Raw genomic sequence first — 23662 nt, 5'->3', positions numbered from 1 at the left:
AGATGTCTTTTTATATTTTGCACAAAGGCACCTGACTGGCTAGTATCTGCCATGCTCAGGAGATAGGTCACATTCTCTCCATTTTACAGGAGAAACCAACTAAGGTTCAGAGAACTTGACTTACCCAAGTTCACACAGGTAGGAAATGGCAGAGGAGGAATTTAAACCTGTCTTCTAGTGCGTAGTGTTTTTCTACCACACCATACCTCTTCTCATTTCACCAAGCTTCTGCTAGGATGGCTTTATAAAAAACAGCCCATGATAGAGGGTCGTGCACAATCTCCAGAATTTCCTTTTTGCCCTCTCATGTCATATTTCTCTTTCAATATTCATGAAGATGGAATTTTCAAAATGTGCCTACTTAAATCCCAAGAGGGTAAAGACAATGATCTATTTTCTAGAAGCTCTCAACTACTCTGATATGAGCACAGAGTAGAAAAAATTCTGGAACTTAGTCACCACGACAACAGCTGCTCATGCTGCTGAGAGAACATCTCCTGAGAAGATCCCAGCATAGATGCAGAGCAGAGTGGGATTCCCAGAGTGCGGCGGCAGCTTGTCTAATCCAGGGCTATGAAAAGGAACAGGGCAGCTTCCAGAGTCCCACAGCGAAGAGGGTGAAGATTCCAACAGTAAAATAGTCACAAAAGAGGGGAAGTAAGTGAGCCTCCTCCGTGTCTTATTTTTTTGTAGATAATTATTTTTTATTGAAGGGTAGTTGACACACAGTATTACATTACATTAGTTTCAGGTGTACAACACAGTGATTCAACATTTATATACATGATAATTCTAGGTACCAGCTATCACCATACCAAGTTGTTACAATATTTTGACTATATTCCTTATGCTATACATTACATCCCAGTTACTTATTTATTTTACAATTGGAAGTGTGTACTTTCTTTTTTTTTGTTTGTTTGTGAGGGCATCTCTCATATTTATTGATCAAATGGTTGTTAACAACAATAAAATTCTGTATAGGGGAGTCAATGCTCAATGCACAATCATTAATCCACCCCAAGCCTAATTTTCGTCAGTCTCCAATCTTCTGAGGCATAACAAACAAGTTCTTACATGGAGAACAAATTCTTACATAGTGAATAAGTTACATGGTGAACATTACAGGGGCAGTCATCACAGAAACTTTCGGTTTTGCTCATGCATTATGAACTATAAACAGTCAGTTCAAATATGAATACTCATTTGATTTTTATCCTTGATTTATATGTGAATACCACATTTCTCTCTTTATTATTATTATTTTTAATAAAATGCTGAAGTGGTAGGTAGATACAAGATAAAGGTAGAAAACATAGTTTAGTGTTGTAAGAGAGCAAATGTAGATGATCAGGTGTGTGCCTGTAGACTATGTGTTAATCCAAGCTAGACAAGGGCAATAAAACATCCACGTATGCAGAAGATTTCTCTCAGAACAGGGGGGGTGAGGTTCTAAGCCTCACCTCTGTTGATCCCCAATTTCTCACCTGATGCGTGTCTAATATTTTTGTATGCTACAACAGTGAGAAGAACTGAGAGAAGGATCAGAATTGTCAAAGGTATAGTAAAAAAGAGAGAAGACAGAAAAAGGTACTGCAGACAGGCTTCCTAAAAAAAGGGTAAAGGGTGTTTTTGTGGTATCTTTGTAAAAAGCAGCATCTTGTAAGAAATCGAGTTTTTGTTTTACCTCTTCTGTTCTTTTGAGAAGTTTGCCTAATTAAAACTATATTTCACTTCTCTATACCTCTACCCAGTAATTTAAAGTTCAGAATGCAAAGGAATCCATAAAGAAGGGCTACACCTCAAGTTTCGAAGGAAATCACTGTAGGCTTCCAGGCTGCTGGGGCAGGATTAAGGGGAAGTGGGGAAGGGGTGAGCAGGGAGAGAGCCCCATGCCCGTCCCATTCCACAAGATCCGGAGGCTCAGACCGTCACCACCAGCTCATAAGCACATGTCACAGTGTCAAGGGGTTCCACCACTTCCTTCCACAGGCAACCCTCAGATTGCTTCTGGAGGAAAAAGGCTTGAGACCAGAGCTCCATGGTGTGTTTGTACACGAAAGAGACACAAGTTGGCGAAAGAAATGGGGTAGGGGAGAAAAAATAATTTAAATGCAAAACTGAGTGGAAAATCTGACCCAAAATATAGCAAGGTGAGGAAGTTACTATGCTGCAAGGGGGTGGGAATAATTCTTCCATGAAATTGAAGGAATTCACAACAAGCCTCCCCAAATGTGCCACTTTGGCCTGTGAGCTATTTTGAGCTTAACAGAGACCCTGACAGCTCAAGAGAAACTTCTTCCGCTCCCTTAAGTGCCTAGAAAAATCTAAATTGGGGTCTTTCCCAAAATAAGGGTTATTACCAGAGATAAATTTTATCTGAGTGTCCCATCTGGCAGAGCATTTAACTACGAAACATTTGCTCTACTTATTGCCCTCCTCCCCTTTGAAGCCACAGGAATCTATCACATTCCTCAGCTCAGGACGGCATATATACTTCATTTTACCTTTCTGTCTTTGAACCTGTCATGGATGTGGGGTTCCCGTAGGTAAGAAACTAAATTTGATTTTCTCCTGTTAATTTGTCTTAAGTCAATTTAGTTCTTAGACCAACGAGAAGAACCTTAAGGGTAGAGGGAAATGTTTCCTCTCCAACAAAATCATCCAGATTAAGGAGGTAAGCTAGTTTGGGAATGACGAGAAGAGGGAGACAGAAGAAAATGAGTCGCAGACAGCAAAGGTCAGTGAAGCCGAGGCCATGAGGACGGCTCTACTACCCACTCAGCATCGGGAAGAACAGGCGTGGGGCAGGAGGAGGCGAGGCGGCCTCCAATTGAGGAACTAGGTCAAGCAACACGGTAGGAGGCTGGAGTATATACTCATTATTTCTATTTTGAGATGTGAATACCTTTCAATCTTCCTCAGACCTTTGGTAAAAACTACTAACCACATGCATACACAGATGCACACACATACCTTTTGTTAATGAATTTTGTAAAAATCACAGCAAAAAGGGACTCAATTCCATCCTTGGATCAAAACTATACAGAGAGGGAAAGTTTGCATGGATGGTAAAAATCTATGCTGTTTCCAGGGAAGCAAGACCTGGGACCATGAGAGCCTGGTCCTCCCAGGAGTCCAGCAGGACTTGGAGAGGGCCACGGGCTGGAATTTGACCCAATATCCTCTCAATCCTAAGCAGCAGCTGACATCGAGGTGACAAAAGTATATAAAATGCTCCTCAAAGATTTACAATTAAAGTCCCTGGAGGAATAAAAATACATGTGTAAAACTGTCCCACGACGGTGATAATATCGAGGTGATATTTCTATAAAAGAAACCCAAGGACTTCAGGGTTTGGAGAAAAGGGCTCACTAAAATTTGGATTCATGAGTAAATTATTTTGAATAACAGCTGCTGTTTTTTGGGGAAAAAAAAGGAACTTAGCTCCCTTAATTTTAAGGTCAATGTAGCTTTTGCTTTTGCTTTCTCCAGAGGGATGTTGTTAAGAGAAACAAAATGAGCATACAAGCTTCCTTAAAAAGGAAACAACCCATCCAAACCAGGCCCTTTAATGCTTCTCAGATCCAGGAAAAGAAACCACATTATTTAAAAATTATAATTGTCAAATTTATTCTAGCAAAGGGGTGCATTTTTAAATGGAGTACATGTATACTTTATCACATACTGAAATACTCCTTCTATGGTCAACACTAAATTTGGGCTTTTTAATGATAATTTTCACTATTTTAAATCATTAATGTTCATGTCTACATCTTTGATTGTATGATGTATCTTTGATGAGGGTTATTCTCAGTCCTTTGTGAGAATTACACCAAATCATTACAATGATATAAAAATAAAGTCTACTTAATCTAGGCAGTTTCCAGAAAAACACTGTAGTGAAAAGCAAAACCCAACTGTGGTGACAAGCTGAAAATGTCACATTTGCACGAATGAGACACCAAAGGGCTGAGGTTAAACCCAAACAGAGCCAAACCAAACCAAACCACTTCGCTTCAGAGGTAACTTCTTGAAATAAAGACAGAGCAACATAAATAAGGGCCTGCTTATCTATTTTATGCCAGAAATATGAATGACCCAGATGGGGGATGGACAGGTAGCAGAAAGGGCTGAGCAGTTCTGCGTGTGCCCATGGGACCAGGTGGCTCCTGGTGTGTCTGCTCTATGTCAGACATTACATCAGGGACACTAAGACCTGCAAGGTCAAACACAGGAGAAAGACAACTGTGTCAGTAATTAGAGTGATAAGTGCCCAAATTCATGCTTGTCGCTTACAATGAACTTTAGAATCAACTTATACAGACCCAGAAGGAAAAAAAACCTTAGTGGTATTTTTATTGGGATCACACTTACAAGTGAGTCGAAGAACTGGCGTCTTTATGGTGTTGATTCTTCCTCTCTATGGTGTGCGTTTCCACATGATCACGTCTAATTTTCTATCTTTCAAGAGTGTTTTACAGCTTTCCTCACAGAGCTTTTGGACATCAATTGTTAAGCTCTGCCTAATATTTTATTTTTTGCTATCATAAATCTTTTTTTAAAAAAGATACTTTTTCTAACATAGAAGGTGTTTCCCTTGTGCTATCCCCAGGCCATTCCTTAGTAAGCCCTGATAAGGAGGATGTACCTGTGCTTTTACATGGATATGATGTACACACATGTGGGAGCTTACTCTGCTATGATTCCTACACCCTGAGCTTCCCACTTTCACACTGTGCCCTGGGGACCTCACCTCACTGGCACAGAGGGCCCCACTTTATCCAAATGACCACAGAATAACACAGTGGGGATGTGCTATAATTTGTTAAAAGCATTCCAGTGTTGACGTGTGTTTAGGCAATTTTTCTATTAAAACCAGTGCCAGGGTCAAAAACTTACCTGCTGTCTGGTTTTACACAGCTTCTGTAAAATGGGGCAGAGAACAAATCAGCGGGTGCCAGAGGTTCACTGTGAAGATTCAGTATCAGGAATTCCTTGGGGTGTTGAGATTCTGTGTCCTCTTTGTGGTGGTGGTTACAAGAACTTTTGCATGTTTTAAAACTCAAATATATATCTTGTTTTGATAAGAGTGCATTCTTGAAGATGGGAGAGCTAAACGGTACCTAATATTCACTGGGCTCCACCAGCTTTTTTCTGCTTTTCATGTACTAGTCTCTGCTATCTATTGTGCACCTTCATCTGTGATTTTATTTTTTAGGTGTCTCTTTTACCTATTTTTCCAAAATCCAAATGAATCACATCTTTCTTTTTACAAGGGAATTTAATCCATTACATTGTTTTGCTCACTCATATTTTGATATTTACTGGTATTTGGATTTATTTCCGTATTTTTTACTTTTACATATACCTTTCCTTCTTCCTGCCTTCTGCTGCATTTTCCAGATCTCCTATTTCCCATTGTGGTCCAGATGGTTGGAAAGGTATTAACTGTATTTCTAGAGTAGAGTTTATCTAAATTTCTTAAAACAAACACACTTAAACTTTTTTAGTATCCTTACCCCATTTCCAAGCATGTTTTAATTACCACTAAACTACCCTACTTTGTTTTAAAAACAACTGAAACACATTTAAAAAATATCTATGGTTGATTGTGACTATTTATATACTTATTACATCATGTGCTCACAAATTTTCTTAGATTCTGTATCTTCTCCTTGGGTTAATTTTCCTTTTGGTTGAAGTCTATCCCTTAATAATTCCTTTAATAAAGGTCTGTGGATAGAAAACTCATATACCTTGCCTGTCTGAACATTTCTATATTGACTTCATTCTTGAATAATAGTTTAGTAAGTTATAAAATCCTGTGTTGACAGTAATTTCCCTTTGGCACTTTGAAATATTATTCCATTTTCTTCTGGCCTATATTTTTGCTGACAAGAAGACTGCTGTCTGCTTGAATTTGTTCTATAGCAGGCAATCTATGTTTCTCTATAGTGGCTTTTAAGATTTTACCTTTAATCCCAGATTTTCTAGGTTTCACTTCAATCTTGAATGTATAGATTAATCCTGCTCAGTATCTGTAGCTAAGGAGTCAACTTTCTTTAATTTTGGAAATATTTTTTAGCAAAATGTAGGTATTAAGTACCTGTTAAAATCTAAAATAAACCATTCCTTCAAAAATTGCTCTCTTATTTTTTTCTACATTTTCTAGTTAGGCACATGTTAGAGCCTCTCAATTGCTCTTCCTTGGGGTGTATGTGCTTTTAAATCCCTGTCTCTCTCTGGGCTGAACTCAGAGTAAACTCAGAGCTCTTATCTAATTACTTCTTTCTGCAACTGAATATAGTCTAGTTATTGTACCTGTTGATATTTTTAAGTTTGGTGACTTATTTATTTTAAAAATTTCTAAATTTTTAATATCCATTTGCTCTTATGTCATAGGTACTTACTTTATAATGTTATGGTTTTATCTCTTTGACCTCTCTAAATATATTTATTTTAACTTCACTGTTTCAAAACTTAGTTTCATTTTGAGTGAATCAATGTTACAATGGTTAATTTTGTTGAGAGCCTTTCTTAGCATAGTTTTCTTCATATGTTCTGAGTGGTTGGCTCTTTCTGAGAAGGAAATTGTTTTCCACTATCTTTCACCCACTTTTAAGTCGTGTCCTGCACCCAGGAGCCCCCCGTCCACCATTAGGTCTTATCACAGTACTTTGATGCTCCACTATGATGGCGGGAGCTCACAGATCCAGCCAGGCAGACAGTGGGCAGGCTGACTCAGTTCCTGGTTGGGAGGCACCCAGATGCATGGTTTCCTCTGAGCACCAGCTCCAGCATCCAGTTAATCGCCATTCTTCTTGGCTTCCTTTGGGAGTGGGGGCCTTTGGCTTTGAACAGTGACCAGGCTCCAGTCTCTTATCTTGTTCGGTGCATTTTTAGTTCCCTTTACTGGCAGGAGCTGAGCTCCTGGCTGCTACTGCCTACCTTTGGATGAGAGCCCGGTGTTGCTTCAGTCCCACTCAGTCCTCCATTGGCATGCCACAGAAATATTTATCTTGTTTTTAGTACATATATATGTGTTTCCTTATCTCTTTTGTACTTTATCTGTTGTGGCTACATATGTTGAACAGAGGGAGTGTTTTGAACTGTAACACTTGCTTTACTATCTTTTCCAGAAGACAGAGAGAATGTATGTGTTTTTTTTTATGTGTTTTAATATTTAACAAAATTGTATCTGAAGACAAACATTATGATGAATTAGTGTCGCTTGGGGAATGCCAAACAAGGTAAAACTGAAATGCCAAATTCCTCTCCCCACCACGTTAAGGCTGAATTTCTGTACATATCTCCCACTAATTACACATGCTATTTTCCTACCTTCTCCAACAATTAAGTTCATCACTCTTTTTTATGAACTATAACCAAAAAATTATTTCTCCAGGTCAGACTTTAAATCATAGTTATGACTATAATATCACTAAAAGAAGGAGTGAGGAAATTTGTTACATATGGTAAAACAGTGGGTATCATTCCAATATATTCGCTTATGATCCAGGCATATTCTTTAGATTGTGGCTTATTCTTTAAGAAGACAGTGCTTTAACTTGGTGAGTTTGATACAAACAGGTAGACTGCAGCCGCAAAAAGGCAGGCAGCCCAATATAAAGGTGACTATACCTTACCCTATCCCCACCGCACAGATTCAAATGCAGCTGGTTCTAAAGGGTTATAACCTGAAGCTGACCATCCAGATTTGCCCCTAGTTTGATAGAACAAAACAAGTTACCTCTGCTGACCTAAGAATGACCCAGCAAGAAACAGATCCCAAAGACCTACTCCCCAGGGCTTGGTCAGAGACATTAAGGACAGATGACTATTTTTACCAACTAAAACTTACTGAATATCTACTATATGCTGAGCATCATAGAAAATCAAGGAGGCATAACCGTTTGCCTTCCTAAAAGCACTGGAGAGACATAAATAGCCATATAAAATGTCAAAAAGTCAAAGATCTATACTAAGTACAATAGTGTGGTAAGCACAATAAAAGCTCAGATTTGCAGGGCTAGGGAAGGCTTCATGGAGTAGGAACAACCTCCTTTGGGCTTGGGCTTGGAAAGGTCATGAGGGGAGGGTGAGGTCAGAGCCTACTGGGTTCCAGAGACAGGAGCAAAGGGCTGCGCTCGGGAAGAGCACGGGCAACGACTGGAAGAATGGATTATTGCTCTTCTTTTCTGAGGGATACCTATTCCTCCTGGGATAAGGGATGGAGCTACAAGGGGAGGGAATTAACTTTCATGTCACTAAGTTATCAGTTAATGTACAAACTTACTCTCCCAGAAACAAGGTGCTCAAAGACAAAGAAAACACCTGTCTTCAAGAGATGTGAGATTTACCCTCATCAGTGACAGGATTAATTCTGAAGATGCAGATTTTACATAAAGGCCAACTACTAAAATAAGTACAAAACAATCTTGGTGAGAAAGAAAAGAAACTGCAGAGGCAGGAAAGATGATTCTCAGGGGTGAACATCTAAATGCATTCATGCTCAGCACATGTCTTATTCACCAGTCTTACTACTCTCCAAGTCCAGTGTATGTGTACACAGGGGCAATCATCACTGGAGCATAAAAACAGACATTCATGAGCATCACACACACATACTGTGTGGCTACAAACCAAGTCCCTGTCCCCTGGGGAAATGGAAAAGCTTAACGGCATGGGTGTGGTATCATTTCCTGCCTGCTGTGCACCGCATGTCTTCCTTCTATTTAACGATGATGTTTAAAACTTTATATGTTGGACAGGAAATAACATGTTGTGTATAGAGGAAGTTTAAAGCCAGGTAGGGGACAGAGGGAGGGAGTATGTCTAATGCAAATTGCCAAATTTTAAGATGTTTATTAATAAAAACAAGGGGTTAGTAAAAAGTTTGTTTTTACTGGTTGCTCATTTCCTCAATAGCAACTGGAAAAGGAGAAGAAGAAAATCATATACTGGCACCTCGGAGGCATGGAATTGATGTTCCTGGAAAAAATCCAAAAGAATTGGAGGGATGAGCTGACTAAAACTGGGATTTTTAAATTCATGAATTCTCTCAGTGGTAAGTTGTAACAATAGAATTTATCTGTACACGATTAAAAACAAGACATCAAGCAAGCAAATCTTCTCAAGTTAAGCATTACCAGAAATTTCTACACTTGAAGAACATTAAATACCACTAGTCTGGCAGAAGAATTTAACACTGAAAAAGTTAAGGCATAATTTCCTGAGTCATTACTATACAGAACAAAAAAACACAGTTAAGTAGAACTGGAGCAGCCTTTCAAGTCCCAGTTTTGTTTCTACCAGAGCATCTAAGAAAACATAGTGTAATTGTCTATTTCCTTATCATTTTACCTCCTACACCAGTAGGCTCCTCAAAGAAAGGCTCCATTCTTGTTGACCCTGCCTAGCACAAAGAAGGAATGTAATAAATTTGAAGTGAGTAAAAAAACAGTGCCCACCCCCGCCACCAAAGGAAAACAAACCACAACAACGGAGAGCACACATTTATAAAATCAGATGCCAGTGAACATCTGGAAATATTTGGCTTCCGGCAACCTTCCTCTGAGATGAAACAATTCATTTCACACACCCTCCAAACTGCCAAGTGATGTCAGCCTAGTGACTCCTAAAGCTGGAGCTAAGTGCTTATTCATTTCAGATGCACAAAGAGCACACCAGGTTTGGCAGGCACTGTCTATTTATTCCAAATTAAGAAAGCAACTACCACCTGTACATGAGGATCATGTCTACATTTTGATATTTCACTTAATAAAGGCAATTCTACTACCTCTGTGAATATGGAAACACTGAATTTTTGAGGGTAAGGATGACTATTCCATACTTTGAACATTAATTTTTAAACTGTTGTTTAGCCTGAGACTTTCCATCAAGGATGCTTTCATTTCCTCAGCTGTATCTACACTGTGCTTCCTTTCCCTTCTTCTCTGGAGGAAAGCTTCTCCAGGATACAAAAGGAATTAGAATTTCCATAGCGAGGTAACTGATGGGATTCAAAACTACTTCCATTTTGCTTCATGGATTTTTTTTTTCCATAAGCTAAATAAGCTCGTAATTTATTTGATCCATGGCAATTCAAGATTTAAGTGGAAAGCATCCATTTCAAAGCCAAAACCAAGTGAGAAAATTCAGTGGATATATAAAAACTATAGGTAAACATTAGGAAGATATAGTTAATGATTCATAACAGAGACCATTTGTTTCAGTTGCTCGAAAATTTGAAATAGTCATTCTTGAAATAAAGAAGGAGAAGCTCTTTTTGAAGCAATCCCCAGGGACTGAAAAGCTTAGTTCTGGATTCAACTGATTTACCTCTGGTCACTCTGCAGCTCACTGATAAATCTGTGAGCAGGAGCAGATGAAAGAAATTGGGAGAGACCAAAGAGAAACATAAATCCTGTGGACTATTCATACACAGTGTACAAACAGCACAGAGATACAGGATTCTGAACACTGGAATCATCCAAATAACAAAAAACTGTACTTTAAGGATGTTTTCAAAAATACTCATCTATTTAAAACATTTACTTTAATAATTGAAGAATGATTTGCTACAGTACTCAGCAAGTGAATGAGGTCAATTCTATTGCTAGGCTCTGGTCCAATCCATGGGAAGGAAGAGAGGTTATTTATGAAAGAGAATAGCTCTACTTTGTTGTGACACCATAGAAGGCTTGCAGGTAAGGCAATTCTCAGTCATTTAGGTGTGTTGGATGGTAGGAGGAATTTTTTTCTAGTCACTCTGTTTTGTGGAAGTGAACTTATCTGGACTCCAGAAATATCATTAATTCAGATAAGAAAGTTTCCGTAGGTCCCAGGCAAATAAATATTTTACAATACAGGGTGAATTTCAGTTATGGATTTTTTTCTTTCTTCTGACTCATCCAGATGGCTGATCTCTGGGCAGAACCCAAGCCTCTTCTTTCTTTCTCCTTATTTCTTTCTAGGAGAGACAGCTCTAGTAGAGATGGCAACATATATGGAAAAGTATTGAGCCTTGGTGTTCAAAAAGAGTTAAGGCTCTGAGTTCAGGTGGCAGGGGCTCACCCTTGGCGTTAGTCTGGCTGGACTCTCTATAGAGTTTCTCTTGGGAATCATCACTTTACAGTCTCTCTTCTTCCTTGAAACTGATCTTTTATGATGGGTCTTGGATCTGCCTCTCTCTCTCTCAGAAGTGGATCCTACCCTAGCACCTGAGGATAAATCAGATAAATTCTCTTTTTGGCTTTAGGAAGAATCACTAATCCATCCATCTCCTCCCCAATCCAGGTTCCTTTTTTCTTGTTCTGGGCAGGCAGAGATTAAAATGCAGGGAAAGAGGATAAGGAGGGTTCTTGTGCTGCACGCCTACCTGCACTCCCCACCCCCTCAACTCCCTCCTAGTCCAGGTTAGGCAGTGCTTAGGCAAAAGGAAGTTTTTGGTCTGGCCTTGCTCACCAGGAGACTGACACAGTGAAGTCTGGGGCCAGAGCTCAGCTTCCATTAAATGCTCTTTCCTCTATTTAGATAACTCCAATGAGCCCTCTAGGAGAGGGAAGCAAGGCGCTATGGGAGGGAAGAATCTGGCATTTGGTCCTGGATCTCAGACCCCTCTCAATCCATTTGCTGGACACCCATCTAGGTACACTTATGACTATACAGAAATGGCCCAGAAGAAGAAAAGGCATTTGAAGTTTATAAATGAAGAGACTAAAAATAATAAATCTGTGAAATGGAAATATTGCCTATCCTGTCCATTTAATAAAACTGAGGCCCAGAAAAGCATATAGGAGAGTACATGCATTCTGTGTGAAGTTTTGCGAAAAGATATCTTTTCTCTTTAAATTTGCATTACTTAGCTGAAATTATAAAAATCCACCCAGGTTTTGTGTTTTCAGTGAGCACATGAGGCTTCTTACATGGTAAAATGATGATGTAGTTGATGGCCTGTTTGTGGGACAAAAGATTTGTGGCTGACAGTGCAGAATTTCTAAAAATGTAAAATTAAGAGACTAACCAATACAATCATGCACAAAAGTGATACAGAAGGAGCTATCTCTACAACATTTTCTTATCATGGATTAGGCATTTTCTGAGACCAAAATCTAGTACCCACATTTAAAAGTTAACATTAACATCCCAAAACATAAGCTAACAGGCATGAACTTCAGGTTATATAGCTTCTGCTTCAGGCATCAAAGAAAGACTCTCCCCTTGGGTAGGGAGATGTTAACTCAGTTTTAAAATAGCTAACTTTAATATCACCAGTTAGCACAGTATACTTCTTAGGAAAGCTAATATTTTGAACTTGCTATTACATATATAGTATTTTTAATGTATACAGTAAAAGTTACTATATACAATAAAAAGTCTTTCTTTTTTATTCTTACAGGAACTGCTGTTCATCAAAAAAGCTGAAAGTCTTTATTTGCTAGAAGCTCCCAAGTGGACATTTATTAAATTTTACTTTGCCTCACAAATTTAACTCTTTGTAACACACTGTAACACTTCCTTTTTTCAGGAAAATAATTTAAACTGTTCTATACAGAACATCAGGGAACTTGATTTCCCTAGGTAGACATAACTATTCTTTCTCCTTTGCAGCCATTGCAATATGTGGTCCTTGAGATATGACCCTCCCCCACCAACACACACAGCATTATCTTGTGCTTTAGAAGGTTGCATATGAATGGCTATCTTTGCTACAATTTAAACATTTTCAGGGCCAAGGCCAATTTTGTGACAGAATTTAGCACAGTGCCTATTAACAAAGCACACAGAATAAAATGTTATACTAAATGAATGTGTTTTTTGTCTTTCCAACTATTCCTTAAACTCTGTTGGGGTAGAGATAAAGCCTTAAATTATTTTGTGTTCCTCATAATACTTGACAGTGTGCTGGGAACCTAGTCAACATTCAATAACTATGCACTGATTTATTTGCAGTTTCATAGCAAAAATTTCATTAAACAAAACTCTTCTCCCTGTCACCAGATATACTCAAATAGAAACTAGATATTCATCTGTCAAGGATGTTATAAAAGACTTCTATATTGGATAGGAACTTATACTAGATTACCTCTAAATTCTCTTCCAATTCTGAAATTCTTTTATTTTTATTTAACTACAAACTTCATGGATTAGAATAAACCAATATGATGAAAACATCACCATTACTCAGCACTACATTTTAAGTAAATTTTTAAAAATTCCTGAAAGACTGAACTAAATAGTTAACAAACATAATAAGCAAACCCTTAAAAGTTCATTTGAAAATTGATTATTTAGAATGAAGAAACCATTTCTCTACAAAACAACATGGAAGTTTTTAGACCCACAGGGAAGCTCATAAAAAACCAATCCATGGGTACAAGGTCAAGTACTACTACTGTCTGAGAACTTAATCACTACTCCTAAAATGGTTTACTTTGGGATGCCAGTAATATACTTTTCCACACCGTGTCCTTATGAATGGGAAATCATCTGGGTAAGAGAAATTGGCACCATGACAGTCAACTAAACTTTTATTATAGAATAACCACACACAGCCCAACCTTAACAAATTCTCAGTTCTGAATGACTCTGTAACTTGCTGTACTGTGCTGACTCAGTTTCCATAGTTGTTTAAATTTCTTTGCTGTAACAGCATGGTTTTCGTTTCTGTTTCTCTACACAAATTTTGGCTGTAGTTTTCCAACACCTGAGGACACATAGCCATATGTGGGCCACAGGATTTGTTGGTCTGTTATCAGCACATTATTACACTATATCCTCAAAGGACTCCTGTTCTTCAAGTTTGTTCCCCAAACATAAGGCCCTGTCTCATTTCTTTGGCAGTGGGTTTATGCTAATAATTCTAAGGATTGCTCCCCACATCCTATTCAGCTCTGCAGAGAGCTGTGGTTAATCTCTGAATACCACTAAACAAAGGTCATGTGCTACTGGCTGCTTTTTCTACTTCTGGAGGATCTAATTGTCTCCTCCTCATTAATTACCCCCCCTCCCCACAGCGTTCCTCTGTCAGTGTAAAATGCAGTTTTAAATTTCATGTTCATATGATTGTTTTTATTATTAAGACAGCAAATTCTTAGAACTGCTGAAGTACATTAATGGATTCACTCAACATATTTCTTGAGTGTGCGTTAGGTCTAATGCCTGATGGTGGGCACAAAGATGAATCAGACACGAACCCTGCCTTTTAGCAGCTTGAAGTCTTGTAGGGACAGTGAGATTCGCTTTTAACATTTTCTGCCACACATTGTGGCTCACGTGTCAACAAAGAGGTGGCATGAATTACTCTGGCACTGCACATGGTCCCAGGTTCCAGACACTGTAGGATTCAGTTCTTTGCCCTGAGCCTGACAGATGAGGTGTCATAAGTCTGGAAGCTTAAGTCTAAGACACCCGAAACTTGCAGGAACACAAGGGCTCCAAGGCACTAGTGGTGAAGCTCCATTTAGGCCAATACTGAAGTCAAGCCTTACAAAGGGGATCCGAGCAAGAAAAAAACTGCAAGGCCCACACTTACCCCATTCTCTCTCTGTACCTGCCACACTGGCCTCTTCTGTTTCCTGAGCACGGCATTTTCTTCCTCCAAATTACCCACACACCTCCCTCTCTCAGTTCCTTTAGTTCTGCTCAAATGTCACCTTTTCAGAAAGGACTCCTTGACCACCCTATTTAAAGTATGACCTGTCACCTTCTCCCCTTACACGGCTTTACTTTTCATGCAGAACTTCTATCTGATGTTACAGTTTCACTGTATTTATTTATTTTTGGCAGGGACTTGTCATTTTTATTCCTGTCTAGCCCTCCTATACTGCCTAGAACTATTGTACGTAAAGAACAAAGGAACATGGTTCTCGGGACACATGGATCCTCCTTGAAGCCTTTCTCCCACCAGGCCATTCACTAGATGGGCATCTCCAATAACAGGAACCTCACTATCTAACACATTTTCAGGAAGTTTTTCACTTTTTGAAAGTATGGGTTTGTATTGAGCCAAAATCTTCCTTCCTGAAACTCCTGCCGTTGGTTGTATTTGGTGTTCTAGGACATGGGGAATATGTTTAATCCTCTTAAATTTTCCATATGGAAGCCCTTCAAGTATCTTCTGTCTGTTCCCATGTTCCCTTCAGTCTTCTCAGCATCAGGCTGAGCATACAGACCTTCAACCAAGCCTCATACAAGGGTTTCTGGTTTCTCTCTCCTAGCTGGTCACAGTCTCTTATGTTATAGTATAAAACCCCCAGAAAGGAATATAGTATCTCTGCAATTCAGAGGTCTCAGCCCCCTTCCAAGGCCACTAGATGCTCACTGTGCATGAGCACATGGCAAGGATGCCTCATCCCCTTTGTTGCTCAGGAGCCCCCCTCCGTTGTGCAGAATGAGTTCTGGGGACACTTTCATGTGCTACTATTTTTAGAGGTAATTCTTCCAACTAGACTTTGTGTTTTTTAAATAAAAGGATGACACATCTTAGAGCTAATGGTCTTCCCACTTAGGACATTAGGGTTAAGAAATTTCCTGCTTGTGAAATACAGTAGAAATACTAGCTCAGAAATTTAGAAGTTTACAATTGAAAAAAAAGAAGGAAGGGATTTAGATGGAGCATCTGACTCATGGTTTATACAGAAAATTTGAAGGAGTTAGTCTATCTACTTGGGGTGATTTGTGCGTGTGTGGTGGGGAGAGGGGAACCTCACGGCCAGAAGGTGGATTTACCCATGTTCTTCAGTGCACAGGTATCAGTCCTGTGGAGCACCCTCCTCCCCCCTCTGCTCTCATCTTCTCTTGCCTTTTCCTTCTGTCCTTCCTGTCTTTACATCATTCTGTTCCCCTCCACCAGAAGTGAGCACTCTTCATATGTATTTTGGTATAAGTTTACTAAGTTTCTCAAAAATTCGAATTGGAATTTTATTAATATTGCTTTTAATTCATAAAATAGTTTGTGGGGACAGGACATCTTTGTAATTTCAGGTCTGAGCTATCCAAGGACATACAGTAGTTTTCCATTTATTCAAATTGTCTTACATGTCATTTACTAGACATTTATATTTTCTGTGATGTTCTTGTGTATTCTGGTTAGCTTAATTTCTAACACTTGAAAGTTTTTGTTACTATTTTGAATGGTATCTTTTTTGTTGTTGTTAAGTCTTTTAGGTGGTGTGTGGCTTTCTATTTGGGACTATTTTATTTCATATTTTAAAAGGTGGATGTGAAACAATAATACTGGATTAGCTTCTTTTTAACAGTGAGAAGGCTAGATGTTCCCAAACGGTAGGAATTTTAAAAATTAACATAACAAAAATGCAAGAGTTTATAAAGGAAAATATTAGTGTAGGGGAAGAAGGAACAGGTTTCTTTATATTAAACAGAGGACTCCAGATAGAACGTAGAAACTTACTAGCCTTGCAATTAAAATGTGGTCCTGATATTGGCTGAATCCTTACCACAGGGCCCCTGTGTGGCTGAGAGGATCCAGCTGTTGTCATATTCTCAGGAAAACAGGAAAGAGAGGACTTTGAGAGCACCCCCCAGAGGGCACAGGACCAGTACATCTGTCTGCCTCATCAGACTAGAGGATGGCAGACGCTCTCCCAGTCCAGGCTCCTGGTTAGAAATACAAGATCATCTCTTCATATCGAAGCTTAACTTAACAGAGACTTTAAAATACAGGTTCTGGTGATTCAGAACTCAGGATCAATAACAGATGAAATATATGGTGTATCTCATTTGTTGCTTATGGAAAAAAACCCAAAAAGTCTGTCAGTGCTTTGTTATTTGAGGGAAAAGATGTATTATTAAACAATTAATAGGCAACGTGATCATAACCCATAATAGTGAGATAAAAGGAAATGCTCCTCATTCACTGGCATTGGACAGCATCGGATGATCTGAGAAAAGCATTTAGATTCATGCCCTGTGTTAAGCCCAAGAGGGTAAGGGGAGAGGCACTCATATATTATTCTTGTGGCCAGGAATTCACTGCACATTAAATTGTCAAGGTGATAGATGACTGGAAGTTCTAGGGAAGATCACTTTGAACAAACCACCATAAGGAGGAAGTCCTAACTAACCTATATTTTTGTTACTAGGTGTAACAGGGATTTTGAAACAGTGTTTCTCTTCCAGCCTCTGCCACCATTCCCACACAGAAGGGTTGTTCTTTAAAATTATTTTTGCCATCAAAAGATTTTTGTTTTGTATTCTCTAAACACCCAAGTAGAATGGCAACATGTGGGTCCACAGAAACTTAATCAAACCTATCCTGGTTGAGGTCTTCATTTTAAGCCTACCCATTAGTGCTATTTACTATTCCATCAGGATTCTGAGTTTCTCCTTAAACAATAGGCGAATCTAAGTAAGAGTTTCCTAGCATCCATCTATAAATGCAGATTTGGCAAAAGAAAAAGATCTAGTAGAAATCCAGATAGTATGGGCCAGAGGATGGAGGAGGAGAATAGAAGCAAGGATTTCAGGGCACATTATGGACATGAACTGCTCTGAAATCACTCTGGGGTCTATAATTTTTACCACCTGTCCTTTCTAGGGAACTGCCTGTGAGCACTTTCACCTGAAGGCCAGGTGCCAGGCATGCTGACTCAGACTTAGAGAAGCAGAAGTTCAATTAACCTCAGTAGGTACCAAAGCTCAAAGTGAGATTAACTCCAAACAACGAGCTCAGGTGTCCTGAACTCTTCTCTGGTGTGACCCTGCTGGCCAGTCTGCTCCTGGTGATGGGGTTCAGTCCAAAAGGACTTTTTTGTAGGTGATTTCAAGTCACTGAAGTCACTCTCTTGGCTTTTTTTTCCTCGTCGATTCAGAAAGCAGGAAATGTCTTTCCTGTGTACCAGTCACAGAGTGGTCCCCTAGGGGCTCCAGGGGGCTTGTGTCTTCCAGTTCCTGTTTCTGGTTTCTAACTACTGACTCTATATTTGGTAATGGCCTGCCTGTGGGCTGTTTTGGATTTGGTCATAATAAGATAACCTGGAACCACTGAGCAGAGATCTAAAGCAATTTTATTTTTCCAGGAAGCAACGTGTTGACCTTTCAGAATCTGGTCTGTTCTATTGAGTGTGTCGAGATTTTGAATAGCGTTGTTTATAGCACAAAGCTGGGTGTTTACACTCTCAGTCCTTGAGGGTATATGACTGTACAGGAATGGGATATGTACACCCTCCTGGTTTACAATGAGTTTACACTTGTTTCTTAAGTGGATGGATGGAATCTAAGGAATGCTCTTGTTTCATGGAAAACTTGAAAACAGCAACTTGCTCAAAAATGGACAAATATTTGTCAGTTGAGTAAGACAAGATTGTTGATTCTAATCCTTTTACATCAGGGCAAGAAAGAATCAACACCCCATTGATAGGTAATAACTTCCTCCTTCCCCCAGTATTTTCAAAGCTGAGAAGTGTTAAACCTATATGAACACAATCTTTTAGAAGCAAACAGATAATCAACTAATTGATTCCAATCAATTTGCCATTGGAAGGTGCCATTTATAAAATATGAAAAGTTACTAGATTATTATTTTATTCCCCGAGTGCTCTTTGAACCCTACCTTAGATTTAGCTTTGTGATGGTTTTAAACCCTAAGAGTCAATGTGTTTTGTAAATAAGATCGGAAAGAATGATTGCACTTTCATTTTACAAAAGTAAAATCAAGGTATAAAAATATATTTTAATCATTGTAATATAGCCTTGGAAATGGGACAGGAATTTGAGCTTCACAGAGAATTTCTGCTTGTGAAGTTATAAGTCACTAAGCCAATTTCAAATGATTATCATAGCAGAGCAAAAATAAGAGCTGAAAATTTCCTTCTACATATTTAGATATAGCAGGGATTTCGAAATAGTGCTTCTCTTCCAACCGCTACCACCATCCCCACAGAGAAAGGTTGCACTTTAAGACTACTGTCACCATCAAATGATTTTTATTTTGTTTTGTTTTATATTCCCAGGAAGGAACATTACTTTCATTTGTAATATGGATAATACTGGGTGGTGTTACTTTCTTTAGTAATTTATATTATTCTATTTCTTGTTTCTTGGTGTTTACTATAGGTCACAAGAGATTCTTTTTTAAGGCAGGTGTATAGTGAAAACTTTAGAGAATCTAAGCTGTACCTCAGAAAATTCATCCCTTTTATAATCTATCATTTTCTCTTCTAGTCATTTTACACTTGCTTTTTATATTTAAAATCCTGTTTTATAAGCCAAAATTTGGCCACATAAGCTGTGCAGTTGTAATGGTTCCATACACAGCAGTGTGCACCTGGGTGAAAATCCTGAGATCTGAATCCTCACTGTATCTGTCTTGGCTTTGGGACAAGTTACCCGACCTTTTCAGATGAGAATGAAAACTGGTACTAATCAACCCCCACTGGTTCCTTCTAGGGCCTAAATCAAGTACACAAAGACTCCAGCACAGGCCTCTTACCTGTGTCACCCAGTGGAAGCGCACTTAGCATTCTGGGCAGGATGATGATTCTTGGGGGGAATGTGCCTCCCACTGCAGGATGCCCTCTCAAACGCCGTATTAGTCCCTATCAGTGAGGGCTCTGTGAAATGATCATACTAAACCTTCTGTTTAGGCTGAGGTTTTCTGCTATCCCTCTTTAAAAAATATATATTTTGGTTTTATCTACTCATTCTTTGAAACTTTAGCTCAATTTTCACCTCCTCAAGTCCCTACCTTCCAGTAGGAGAGATGACATAGTTAATGCCTCTGAAGACTGCCACCACTAAGGCGACTGCACACTGAATGGCTTCGCTGCTGAATGAGACAGTCTTCAGACTACAGACTAGTGATCTGAGGGCAGGGCCGTGGCTCCATTTCTGTCTCAGTGTCTGGCCCCCCCCACAGTTGCTGGTCTATTGCTGGTGCTTAGTGATGCTTGTGGAGGAGAACAGTCCACCCCATGAGCTCTGAGCCTGGAGCTCTCACCTTCTGATACAGTCTTCCTTTGGGGCATTTCACACTTTTCAGAACCTTCACACCTCAGACTACACCTCCTGTACCTAGTCAGCTGGTACCTGTTTTGTTCTCAAAGGCTGTCAGGATGAACCAGGTCTCTGTGTGAGGGCCCGGCTCGGCCAGCCATCCGGAGGAGTGGGCACTGAATGTGGGAGGTGGCGGTGGTGAGGGAGCTTAGCTTGGCCCTGGGAGTGCAAGAGCTTCTGCACAGCAAAGACGGGATGGGTGGTGCTCCAGGAAGGTAATCCTGACCGCGGTACAGGGAAAGATGCTTAAGTCATGCATGACCCCCTTCAAAACACACCGTGGACACATCTCCTACATGACGTTCATTATAGACATTTTCATAGGTACACGCACTCATGTTCATTCATTTTGTTCCAAGCTAACTACTAGTTCTTAGAGCTTCTCTGTATGTTTTCTCTTTTCTACATCTCATCCTGCCATGGAACATGGAAACAAGAGAAACAATTCTGGTGCTTGGTGGCACAGTAACAAAGTAAGACAGATCTAAGTCCTCCTGCTGATCTATGTCATCTCGCTCCACTGGTTCCCAAACTGGCCATTTCAGGTCCTTGCCCTTCTCCTCAAGGACCCCACTCTACCTTCCTTCCTTGCTGCCATGCTGTGCTATCTCCCTTACCCTCACAATCTCTCAGCAGAAGTGTCACTTTCTACTTCACAGAAGACATAAAGCATAAACTCCCACTTTTCTGTGCCTCCTCCCTCCCCGGCCCCATAAGCGCATCTGTAGCCATCATTCCCATTTTGCTGAAGATGCCCTCCTACCCAAATCAAGGGTAATCCTTCCACAGAGACCCTGGATCCATCACCTCCTTTTTCCTGAAGGTGACCAGCCTTCACTTACCCTGAACTCCTGGGTCATACATCCAACTGCTTATGTAACATCCCTATTTAGATATCTAACACATACCCAACTTACATGATCAAAAGCAAACTTTCTCCAGTTGCTGGCCTAAGGATCTTTGAGTCATTCTTGATTCCTTTTTTTCTCCATACATCACATTTAATCTTTCAGAAACCTTAGTGTTTTTCCTTAAAAATACACCCAGAATCACTGCTTCAATCCTGGTCTAAGTCATCTGGTTCACGTCTCACCTGGATCGCTGTACTTGCCTTCTAAGCAATCCCCCTGCTTGCATCCTTTCCCTACACTGTGCTCTCAACAGTTAGCACGGCCTTGTTAGAACCTAAGTCAGATAATGACAGCCCTCTGATCAAAATCCTCCAATATGTTCCACCTTAATCAGAGCAAAGCCAAAGCCCCCACAGGGGCCACAAGGCCCTATGGGATCTGGCAGCTGTTGCCTCTCAGGCCTCCTTCTGCTGCTGTTTTCTAGCCCACTGTCCTCCTGGCTCTTCCCTCCACATACCAGGGAAACCCCTCCTTCAGGCCTGTAACATGACCAGGGGCTTTCTCAGATCATCTCAACATTATAAGATTATCATAAACCTCACTTGGCGCCAGAATCACTTAGAGAGAACTGAGACTGGAGTCACAGCTTGCCAGCAAGGCAGCACCAGGCTTTTCCCCTTTGGGGGAACCATCACAACTGTCCAGGAAGATTCACCTTGCTGCCCAGGGCCTAGGCTCTCTCTGCGCCTCTGCTTCCCAGATCATCCGAGGTGCAAGGAAAAGACAGCCACTGCAGGTGGGTTCTGGATTACTCTGGCTTAAAAACCTTTTGCTCCAAAGGAGTCAATATCTCTTATAATTCAATAGATATATCTTTCATGTATCAAGAGACATGCCCAGTTATAAGCGTTAGCACAGTCACAGAAGTCCCACAGTATGGCTTCCTACCCCAGTTCAGATGCAGTTGACTGAACAGCAGCCATTGATACAACAAGCAATGTTGCCTAGTAACACAGTTAACATTCTACTTTTATCAGGTCTCCAGGGCAACTGAGCTAGAGGGTTAAGAAAGTCAAATGTCAAATTCTCCTGCAGAAGGGGAAGGACCCCGTGAACACTCGTGCATGTGTCTCTTGCTCATGCTGTTCCCTCTGCTGGGAAGTCTCCTCCCTGGACGTCCATATGGCCTGCTCCTGCACCTCCTTTAATTCCTTCATCAAAGGTCACCTTCCCCATGAGGCCTTCCTATGGAGAATTACAATTTCTGACGTCTCACCTGCTGGGACCTCCTACTGTCCTCATATGCTTTATTTTCTTTTCCATTGCCCTTATTACCTTCTAACATATATAATTTACTAATTGGTTTTGTTTGTTTTTCCTATAGAATTTAAGCTTCATAAGACTGGAATATTTGTCTTTAATTTTTTCCTCCTGTATTGATAATTCTTAGCACCTAAAATAGTGTCTGGAACACAGTAGGTTCTTCAACTATTGTTTTATCTACGAATGAATGTATGCCCTTTCCCTTTCCAAACTCAAGTTCTCCATGGGCATCCTTATTTAAGGGTGAGGGGAAAGAACAAAATATATTTGACCTACAAGTGAAAGGTAGTGTGGGATAGGGATGAAGCACAGGGACTTTGGGGCCAACTTTCCTGTGTTTCCATAAGGGTTTTGCCCCTCCCCTTAAGAGGTTTGTTTCCCTGACCTCTCTGTGCCTTAGTTATCTCCTCTAAGGGGATAATAATAGTACCTACATCTTAGGTTGCTCTGAGGATGAAATGAGTTAAAATATGTGTATAGTATGTGGAAGAAGTCCTGACATACAGGATTTACATTGCGTTAACTATTACTACAATCAGCTTTTAGAAGGCCTTTATGTCTACTCTATACCAGTTCTAGCTATTTCTATCTCTTCCAAGCTCCTTTTCCTCTCAGCCGATCTGCCTGGAAGTCATGTCTACTCCACAGCCTTTAAGTTCCGTTCACTTTTCCAACCACGGGAACTAGGATTTCTAATGACCTAGTTGCTACTTTTCTCTTTTGTCCATGAGTTAGCTGAACACCTGCCACCCCTGGCCACACCTGCCTTTGACCCTTGAACCCCTCCTTTCTCCCAGTTTCTACCTGTCCTTTTGCAGCCCCTTCTCAGTCTTCCTCAGAGGTGCCCTCTTTCCCTTCATTCACTCTTTAATATCTTTCCTGACCTCATCCCATGCACCACAGTCTCCTTGGCTAATTCTATTCACAGGCACAGCTTCAACTCTCACACTGATGATACCCAGTAAGTGCCAGTCCTACTGACACTTTTCCAGAGATGTCATGTTTTTACTAACATTCATGATTTAGAGTTTTTTCCGTCTTCCTGGCACCTTCGTCTATCCCCAGATCCTGCTCCCTGACTGACCACGGCTGGTTATCCAAGTTTTAATACAATCCTCACTTTTCCTCTCGTTCCCAAGCCGAGCGCACCTCTCCTACTCCCCTAGAACTTTAGGGATGCCTCTATCATAATATAGCCCAACTTTTCCTAAGTGCTGGCTTATTTAGTTTTCCCTTAGAAATGAACTGCTTGTAGGTATATACGTCCTCAAAGTATAGTGCCTGGCACATAGCAGGCATGCCAAAAAAATCTGGATTCAACATATGAGTACATAATATATATATACATAGAATAAACTTGGGCTGGGTTATATTTTAATTCAGAAACAAACATTGGGTAAAGTAATAGTATCTCACCAAAATGTTAGTTATTCCAGAAAATCTTATCCTGGGTTAATGTAGGAGGCAAA

General features: G+C 40.1%; 1 protein-coding gene across 2 annotated transcripts in view; it reads right to left on the bottom strand.

Annotated features, from left to right (window-relative positions):
* LRRC8C (leucine rich repeat containing 8 VRAC subunit C) overlaps window positions 1-23662 on the bottom strand; it is an 83328-nt gene that overhangs the window by 10948 nt on the left and 48718 nt on the right. The window lies entirely within an intron of this gene.

Source organism: Manis pentadactyla, chromosome 4, assembly GCF_030020395.1.
Source record: "Manis pentadactyla isolate mManPen7 chromosome 4, mManPen7.hap1, whole genome shotgun sequence".
Taxonomy (NCBI): Eukaryota; Metazoa; Chordata; class Mammalia; order Pholidota; family Manidae; genus Manis; species Manis pentadactyla.
Note: the sequence above shows the minus strand (reverse complement) of the source record. Positions and strands in the feature narration are given on the sequence as shown.